Below are 9,566 nucleotides of genomic sequence, written 5' to 3'. Positions count from 1 at the left end.
TTCTTCAAGCCCATTATCTTGCCGTCCCACCCTCTTCCCCCAACTACAGGCCACTTCAGGATTGCCTTTAGTTTCCACCAGATTTCCTCAATGACTCTACATTTTCTTCTAACCTCTTTTGTTCACCCACCTTTCTCTGGGGATGTGAGCCAGCAGCCCATGGGGAGCTCCTGATAGCAGGGCCTGGTGGAAAACCACTGCAGTGGCACTCTCAGGCCTGTCCCCCAGATGAAGATTCACCAGGCCCTGCAGACCTACTCTGCACCCTGACATCAGTCTTGGTTATTAGGATCTTTCCTTGCCACTGACCAGGGCTACATTTGGGACAGTCAGCCCAAATCTCTCATTATACTTCTCACAGGTAGCCAGAGAAGGGAAACACACAGGGCCTTGAGGTGCCTGAGAATGGCCAGCATTAGAGGGAAGACCTCTGAGCTCCTCGAGGAGATCTGGGTTGGAATTTGTGTCCTACTATTTACTACCCACATGACCTGTGAGAAGTTAATTGACCATGCTAAGCCTCAGGTTCAGATCTGTAAAAAGCCATCAGGCCTGGATAATAATACAGAGCATTGAAGCTTGCCGTGGGCAACAGGGTAACAGGCTGAGCTGGAGCTGTGCTCTGGCAGATCTGCAGAGTAGATGGGAAATGAATTTGTATCTATGAGCTAGGGGGTTCCAACACTTCATGGAGGAATAAGTAGTCACACCACTCCATGCTTCACACAGAAACATACCTATTGGCAGACAAAAGAGTAGTCTCTATTTGAGAGAAATCCAATACAGAGTTGAGGAACGTGGCTGGTCCAGAGGCATCAGGTGGCTAGTGCTCCAAATCTGAACTAAGTGCTGACTCCTACCTCGGGGCACAGCAACCCAGGCATGGAGCCCCCATAACTGCGTCTACTTGCAGGAGGGAATTTTTTTTTTTTTTTTTTTTTGCTCACTTCTAGATACTGCTGAGCTGGGAAGGAAGCATCCGCATGAGTAGCAGAGGCCTTACCCCAGTAAGATGTTGGTGATCATGTGCATGTGACTTAACCTGTTCTCACCGGCTGGTGAGAGTCTAGTCTGAGGGACAAGAGTGGACGGAATTTGCAAAGAATACCTGATGGCACATTGAATCAGTGGGTCTGCAATGGTCGGGGGATGCTCCTTGATCAGCAAGCATTCAGGTTGTTGGCTTGTGGTTGTGAGACCCTGCTGAGCTTTCTGCTAAGTAGTTAATATGTTTCTGTGACCCAGGTATGTTTGTAGGGGGCAGCTCAGGACATGGATTTGGGCTCAGTGCAGACCCAGCAAGTCCAGGGTCTACCAAACCAAAGTTATGTCAGATTCCCAAGGGTGGTAGGCTGGTCCTTGAGAGACTGGGAAAAGACAGAGCTGTGGGTACAAGGGAAATAGACTGAGGGATAACTTCTGAAGGTTTGAGTAGAGCTCTGGAGGGAAGCTGACATGAGAATTTATACCTTAACCTGTGGCCAGGGCCCTTCACAATACACTTCAAAGAAGCAGAGACTCTCAGTGCTGGAATGAAACAGCAGGGCACATCAAACTATACACCTTCATTTAGGAGAGAAGACTTGGCTTCCTTCTAATATGTAAGAGGGGGAATGTTGGATGATATGGCCACTCTTTTTTGTATTTTTAAGATTTTATTTATTAATTTATTTAAGAGAGAGACAGTCAGAGCATGAGAGGGGAGAATGTCAGAGGGAGAAGCACACTCCCCATGGAGCTGGGATTCCAATGTGGGACTCAATCCTGGGATTCTGGGATTATGACCTGAGCCGAAGGCAGTTACTTAATCAACTGAGCCATCCAGGTGCCCAGGATATGGTCTGTCTATTTCTAATTTTTTTCAAAGTATTTTCTACCCCCAACGTGGGCTCAACCTCATGAACATGAGATGAAGAGTTACTATTCTAACTGAACCAGCCAGGTGCCCCTATGTGGATTTTTTTTTAGAAAACTTGATACTATTTTCCATAGTGCTGCACCCATTTACAGTCCCACCAACAGAGCAGAGTTCCCTCTCCTCCACAATTTGCCAAGACTTGTTATTTCTGGTCTTCTGAATATTAAATCATTCTGACAAGTGTCAGGTGACATCACTTTGGGCTTTGATTTGCATTCTCTGGTGATGAGTGGTGGTAAAAATCTCTTCTTGTATTTGTTGGCTCTCTGTGTGTTTTCTTTGGAAAAATATTCTGAACTCTGCTGATTTCGTAACTGCTATTTGTTTTTGAGTTATTGAGTGTATGAGTTCTTTCATATTTGGATATGAAACCTTTATCAGGTAGTTTGCAATATTTTCTCCTCTTCAGTATGTTGTCTTTTTGATGTGTTGATGATTGAAGATTTCCTTTGCTGTGCAAAAAGTTTTTAGTTTTATGTAGTCCAGCTGTTTACTTTTTATTATACCATTTGCTTCTGCTATCAAATTCAAAATATCAGAGTCAAGAATGTTCTCGGGTGCCTGGGTGGCTCAGGTGGTTAAGAACTTCCTTGAGCTCAGGTCATGATACTGGAGCCCCAGGATCGAGTTCCCTATTGGGCTCCCTGCTCAGTAGGGAGTCTGCTTCTTGCTCTTAACCTCTACCCTCTCACACTCTCTTTCTTTCGTATTTTCTCTCTCAAATAAATAAAATCTTTTAAAAAAGAACGATTTCAAGAAACAATCTTCCAAAAATATTGGGTTAAGGGGGTTAAATGATAGATCTATTCTGACACCTCTGTGCTCCATAGTGTTAAAAAGGTTCTTGACAGGCTCAGTCAGCACAGCATCTATCTCTTGATCTCAGAATCTTGAGCTCAAATTTGGTCCTGGAGATTATTAAAGAAAAGGTGGGGTGTTAATAACATTCTGTCCAGTTTTCATCTAGGTATTTTATGGGTATAGCTGTTTTGTTGATGTCTTTGTTGCATGTTGACTCTTCTTGTGGATGGGGTGGGATAGACATTCAGTTGCATTGCTTTACTTGAGGTTGCCCAGCGTTTCCAAAGCCACTTATTGTGGAGACTGTTGCTTCCCTATTTTATATTCTTGGAGCTTTTGTTGGAAATTAATTGGCACATATATGTCAGCTTCTACCTGGTGTTTGTACTGTGTTCCATTCATCTGTGTGTCTGTCTGTATATCAATACTATACCATTTTGATTTCTACAGCTTTGTAATACACGTTGAATTCAGAAAGCATGACACCCCCAGTTTTGTTTTTTCTCCAGATGGCTTTGGCTATTCAATGCCTTCCATGGTATTATTCACTTTGTATGATTGTTGTTCTTATTTCTGGAAATGCCATTAAATGTTGATGGGGTTTGAACTGAATGTTTAGATTGCTTTTTGCAGTATGTACTTTTGGATTACATATGTTCTTGGGATCCTTTAATATGGGGTGTCTAAAGACTTCATTCTGTCTTCTTCAAATTCTTTCATTAATGATTTATGGTTTTCAATATATAGGTCTTTCCCTTATTGATGAAAATGCTTCACAAGTATTTTATTCTTTTTAAGTGATTATCAATTAAAAATTCTTTTCTTACTCTCTCTCAGTGATAATTTGTTATTCATGTATAGACATAAAACTCATTTTCATATATTGAATCTGTGTCCTTAAGCTTGACTTAATCCATCTGTTAGTTCTACAAGGATTTTTGTAGAATCATTTTGGGTTCCATATATCTTATCATGTTCTCCTATCAAGTAAAAAATTAACTGGGAATATAGGTTGATGTCATCTACCTTGGAAAAAAGAATACAGGTATGCTGAGATATTGTTTACAAATTGTCTAAAATGTTTTGTGGTTAATGTAAGCAAAGGAATCCATAAATGTGGCTTGTTTCTATTTACTCTTTCTTTCAATCGGATATACAGAGCTGTGGCTTAGACCAGTTATTCCCCCACACTTTCCCACCCTACAAGCTGTGCCTCTTGGGAGGCATCCACCATTCTCCATATTTCCTGTCCTTTGACCCAGAGCCTGATTCAGCTGCTCAGAAAATACTTCTCAAAATAGTGCACTTGAGAAGAAGCCTATTTTTTCATAGATTTCCTAGAAGACATCCCCCAAAACATTGAATTTTACAGAATTGTTTTTGATCTCTCTGGAATCCTGAAGATGTTGAAGGTGGCTTGTTTTGCAGACAGGTCAGGGAGCCCTGTGGTACTCCTGCAATGTCTCCTGTGGCCACCAGAGGGGAGTGTGTGCTCTTATGGAAGGCATAGCTTTACCTCTGCAAAAGGCAGAAGTTAGCCTCCTTTAGGACTTCCCTCAAAATCTTAGACAACTGCTTCAAGGATTATTTACTGTAAAGATTCTTTGGTATCTACTGACAGTTCCCTACAAGTGACAACCTAAGGTACTGGAGTGACTAAAGGGTGTCCGTCCTTGCACATGCAGATACATAAAATTATAAATGACTGAATGAAGGTGGACCCTCCCCTCACATGAGACACAAAATGAACCCCAAATGGGTCACAGACCTAAATTTAAGAGCTAAACTATAAACCTCAGAGAGGAAAGCCTGAGAATAAATACTCCTGACCTTAGATTTAGCATCCGTTTTCTTAAGGATGACGCCAGAATCAACAAGTAGAAGAACAGATACATGGGTAAATCTGTCACCGACACAACTGCCTTTCCTCTGGGCTCCCCAAGTGCTCTCAGGCACCAGGTAGGAACTATAGGAGTCATTGCTTTCTACATCCTACTTAGCTGTACCCGTTACTATCTCTAATTTAGGGATGGGGTCTGTAGCTCCAGAGCCCTGCCTGGGGTCACCCAGCTTCAAAGAGGCTGAATAGGGGCTGGAACTGCTGTCTCTCTGCCACTGGACTCTTTGCTCCATTCACACGGTCCCAACATGGAATTCAGAGCTGTGCAAAGCTCCACATACAAACACCCAGGCCTGGAGACCTCACAGAACTCAGGGGCCAGTGGTACCACTCTGGAGCTTCCTGGGTCTGTTGTCTGACAATGGCAAGTCTTGGCACTGAGAACTCTCCCAGTTCCAACCAGCCTTTGTCTGGGCAGGATGATGTTTATCCCTGGGTACCAGGCACAAAGGTTCGTGTAAACTCAGAGTCGAGAAGTCCCTTCTGAAGTATCTGGAATGCAGCCTTCCTGTCAGGTGGGGCCAATAAGGGTAGGCTAGGCCTGGGTTCAAATCCTGCCTTTGCCTCACTGTGGAGTATGGAGAGGGGCAATTTCATAAAGCCTTGGTTTCCTTATTCTTCAAACAGAGATAGCATTTCTACCTTCCTCATGGAATTGTTATAGATATTCGCTGACATGATTCATATTCTCAAAGGACACACAGTCATCCCTAGCTCTACCTGCTTAGATTACCCACTGTGAGCCCACTGCTGCCATGGACTCTGGGCCTCCACCTTACTCTGTCCCTTCTGCCTGGCAATCCTGACTCCCTCTGACTCAATTGTCTTTCCAGAAAGCCTTCATCCCCTCCAGTATGGGTGACCTGTCCCTCAGCTGGGATCCCACAACACTGGTCCTCATCCATCAGACCCTGGCCAGCCCTTGGTCAGGATCTCACCCAGAGCTTGTGTCCTCAACATGGACAATACTCGGTGTGGACACTGTCAGTCTGGAGTTCCTAAATTGTCATCTGTTTTTGGAACAAATGCTGGGGTGTCTTGTGATGGGGCTCTTTCCCTCCAAAGCAGGCAAATGAGCTGCCCTCACTTCCATCACGACTGTCTGCTATCTCACTCTATCCTATAGTCATTGGTACATAGCATCTTAGGCTTCCTTGTTTGCGAGGATACCAGAACCTTTTTTTTTAAAGATTTTATTTATTTATTTGACACAGAGAGAGATCAGAAGCAGGCAGAGAGGCAGGCAGAGAGAGGAGGAAGCAGGCTCCCTTCCTTGCTGAGCAGAGAGCCCGATGCAGGGCTCGATCCCAGGACCCTGAGATCATGACCTGAGCCGAAGGCAGCGGCTTAACCCACTGAGCCACCCAGGCGCCCCGATACCAGAACCTTTTGATGGTCAGAGTTGAAAGTATTTTCTGGAGGTGAATTTGGTTTTTGATGGGCCTGTTGGTAGGATGAAGCCTGACCACTCCCTACAAACCTACACAGAACCCGTGCCCCTGAACAATAGGGCAGAGCCCCAGCCCTCAACAGCCCTTCCCCTAGTGTTCAGAGCTCTCCTTTCTCACTGAGTCCCCATACACTGGTGTTTCTCTCTCTTCCTGCAGGGAGAGCCCCAGATGTCCTCTCTCTGAAGATGTACCTTCTGTGCCTGGTTAGCTCCATCTTGTGGCAGAGAAGACAGGGATCACTACATGGCTTCTCCAGCAGCTTCAGATTATGTGGACACCCCTTATGCAATATTGTGGGAAGAGAGGGATCTCCCCCTTCTTCTCACATGGTGTCTTAAGCTGGAAGCACAGCTTCCTCTCTCATACAAGCTGAATTTGAGGGATACCAAGGTTGGGGAGGCAGGGGTACAGGGCCATGGCTAGGGGAGCCTGAGGGCTGTGGGCAAACTATATCCAGTGCCAAAACCCTTGGTAGATGCTCTCTCCATCCTGCAGTCCATGAGCAGCTAATGTGCTTTGTAAGGGCCTCTCTTGTTCACACAGTTTCAAGTGGCTTTTGCTGATGCCACTAAAACTACATCTGGATGAACACAAGTCTGTAACTCACTGACCTGCATTGTCCTTAGAGGTTCTTCCCTCAGAGGATGTGGTCCAGCCAGGAAATACAGGGAGCAACCTGATAGGAGTGACCTGGTCTGCTCTCCTCTGCTGGCCTGGAGCAGGGTGTGGTTGCTCAAGTTAGAATCCGAGTTATAGAGCACAGGGGCTGGAGTGGCTGGAGCGTATCACTGGACAGGGCCTGGCTGATGTGTGTTCCAGGATATGGAAGCAGGGATGCTTGTGGGGGATGAAACATGAGGGGGGTGTGGGAAAGCTCTTCCCTGCTCTATGGTCATTCCCACTACCAACGGACTCACTGCTGGCTTCTTCTCCTTATGGTTTCATGTCTCATCTATAGACTCCAGATTCCTCCTTTCCCAAGGAAGGCTGCCACTGGATAAAGAGAACATAGATAGAGGAGACTGCAACATGTCCTCCAAAAATGTGGTTAACGTGTGTTACAGAAATGGTGCTTATAGGAATCAGACATAAAGAACTGAGATTTGTGACACAGATATACTTATTACTTTAATGATGTGAGTCAAACAATTGGAAATGTCTCAGTTGTTCAACAGATGGTGCTTTGAATGCTGTCACTGAGAATGTCCAAGGGGATAGAAGCGACCATGCCTATCCACTGTAGGGACATCAGGTAGAACAAGAGCCCAACCCTGAACTCTCCCTGCCTCCCCCTCCCCGTCTTTGCACACACACATGCGTGCAAGCAAGCACACACTAAATCCAGAGTGAAAGCATGGAAACTGGACACCATCCATTATGGGTTTTTATTTCATGGAAGGAGGAATGTGTCTACATTTATTCATATTTAAATCATTATTTTACTACACAAATATAGTCTGCCTAAGCCTAAAGAACTATTTATTTCCTGACTTGTTAGTAAAAAATGGGAAGATTTAAGATGTAATGTTAATATTTTTATAATATACCCACTAAAATAGTTTAAATGTGGCCTATGCAGGAAAATGAAATAATTTAAAGTTGTCTCATGGACCCAGACATTTCCCCCGGTTTCTGCTTTTCAAGGGGTCCTTATGAAAGGGAACAAAATTCCAGATAATGAAGTAGTTCATTTTGGGGCTTCCCATGATCATTGCTGTTTCTGAAACATTCGATGTAATAAAATGCTTTTTTAATGAAAATTGAAAAAACAAAGATTTTTCTATCTTTCCTATGTTCTGTAGCCAGACAGAGAAGGCCATAATGTAGGATACCAGGTACATGAAAATCACAGATGAAGTAAAGTACCAAAAACAGAGAGAAAAGCAGTGGTTGCTGGGACTGGGGTGAGGGAAAAAGAAGTGAGTGATACATAGCCCAGGTTTCTCTGTGATGGAAATATTCTTCAAGTAAATGGTTGTACAATACTCTTAAAGTGCTTAATGGCATCTCCATATACCATTTAAAAGGATCAGAATAAAATTTTATGTAAACTCAAATTCTACTTTATTTAATGAACAAAATCCATTAAGCCCTTACAAGTGTATACAAAACACAAAATTTACAAAGAGACCAATGACAGAGGAGGGGAAACCATCCTTGGGGTTCCAGCCAGAAAGAGCTGCTGGTTGGGGCCTGAGGGTGGTTGTTCCACGGAGACAGGTGCTGGCTCAAGCCCTTCTCGACCTCAGTAGCAGGGGCTAGACCCTGCTGGACCTCCAGGTCAGGAAAAAGAGCTGGTGCCTCTTCCATCTCAGAAGAGTGAATTAGAGCCCTGACTACCACCTGCACTGGTCGCAAGAGGGCAGGTGGTGTCACCACTCTTCTTAATGTGCAAGCTCCAGCACCAAGGAGGGTTAGGGCCACCTTTGTCTCCAGAGATACAGCGGATGCCAGAGTGTGAGTTGGGGCGAGTTCCTGATGTAGGATGTTGCTCTGGGCCTGGTGCTGTAGCTCCATGAACAGAAATTATCATCAGCATGATTGAATTCCCATGTCCCTTCCAAATAAAGGAAACTTTCCCCACCACTCAGTGTTGCCTGCATCCAATAACCAATCCCTATGAAGTCTCCATTTCTGAAGACCACCCGGACCAGGATCTTTGACTATTTACTGCTCTCCACCCAACTGCACAGTATGGAGGCTTGCTCAGTGTGGCCCACCCTGTCCCCTCCTCAGGCCCACATCAGTCACCACCAGTCCTTCTCACCCACAGCTTCTGGCTCCGTGGGCTCAAGGTGTTGCAACTGTGTGAGCAGAAGCTGGGCACGGTGCTCCAGGTCTGAGCCTGGCATACTGAGCCCCACGTATGCCAGCAGCATATTCAGGCTGGGAAATTCTGGGGCTGTAAAAATATTCAGAATATTTTTCTAGCTATGTATTCAAGATGGAGGAGATGGCCCCGTGAATAGAGAGTTAGTAAGAGGAATCAGAGGGTAGGACACCCTCCCAAATTAATATCTCAGGGAACCCTGTGGGAACATGGGTCATTGGGCATCCAGCTTCCATCAGAGACCAGTCCTATTCCTTATCTACATGTGATCTGGCAATCCTGATACAGACAACAGGCTGGCAAGAGCCTCAGTGAGTGGGAGATCTTGATGAATGGTGGGACCATTTCTGTCATTCATGGCAGATCTGGACATACTCCTCAGTCTGTCTCCTTGTGCACTTGCCACTTGAACTAAACTGCATGTGCCCAGGGAGGGGTGGTGTCTGGCCTCTTAATTACCCTGATTGCACACACCACTGCTCTCTGAAGATCCAACCAAGGAGAGAACAAAGGGATTCTGTCTCTAGCCAGGCCTTCCCAGGACCCTCCCAATGCTTCAGAAGTTACCTCCTGTGCCCATGTGCTTCCTTATTCACTAGGTGCCATGAGTGGGTCTCCTTCCACTGACACTAATCTCCCACAGGGTTTGGAATCTCTGGTGCCTAT

This window comes from Lutra lutra, chromosome 5 (genome assembly GCF_902655055.1).
Source record: "Lutra lutra chromosome 5, mLutLut1.2, whole genome shotgun sequence".
Classification (NCBI taxonomy): domain Eukaryota; kingdom Metazoa; phylum Chordata; class Mammalia; order Carnivora; family Mustelidae; genus Lutra; species Lutra lutra.
This window is presented reverse-complemented; position numbering follows the sequence as displayed.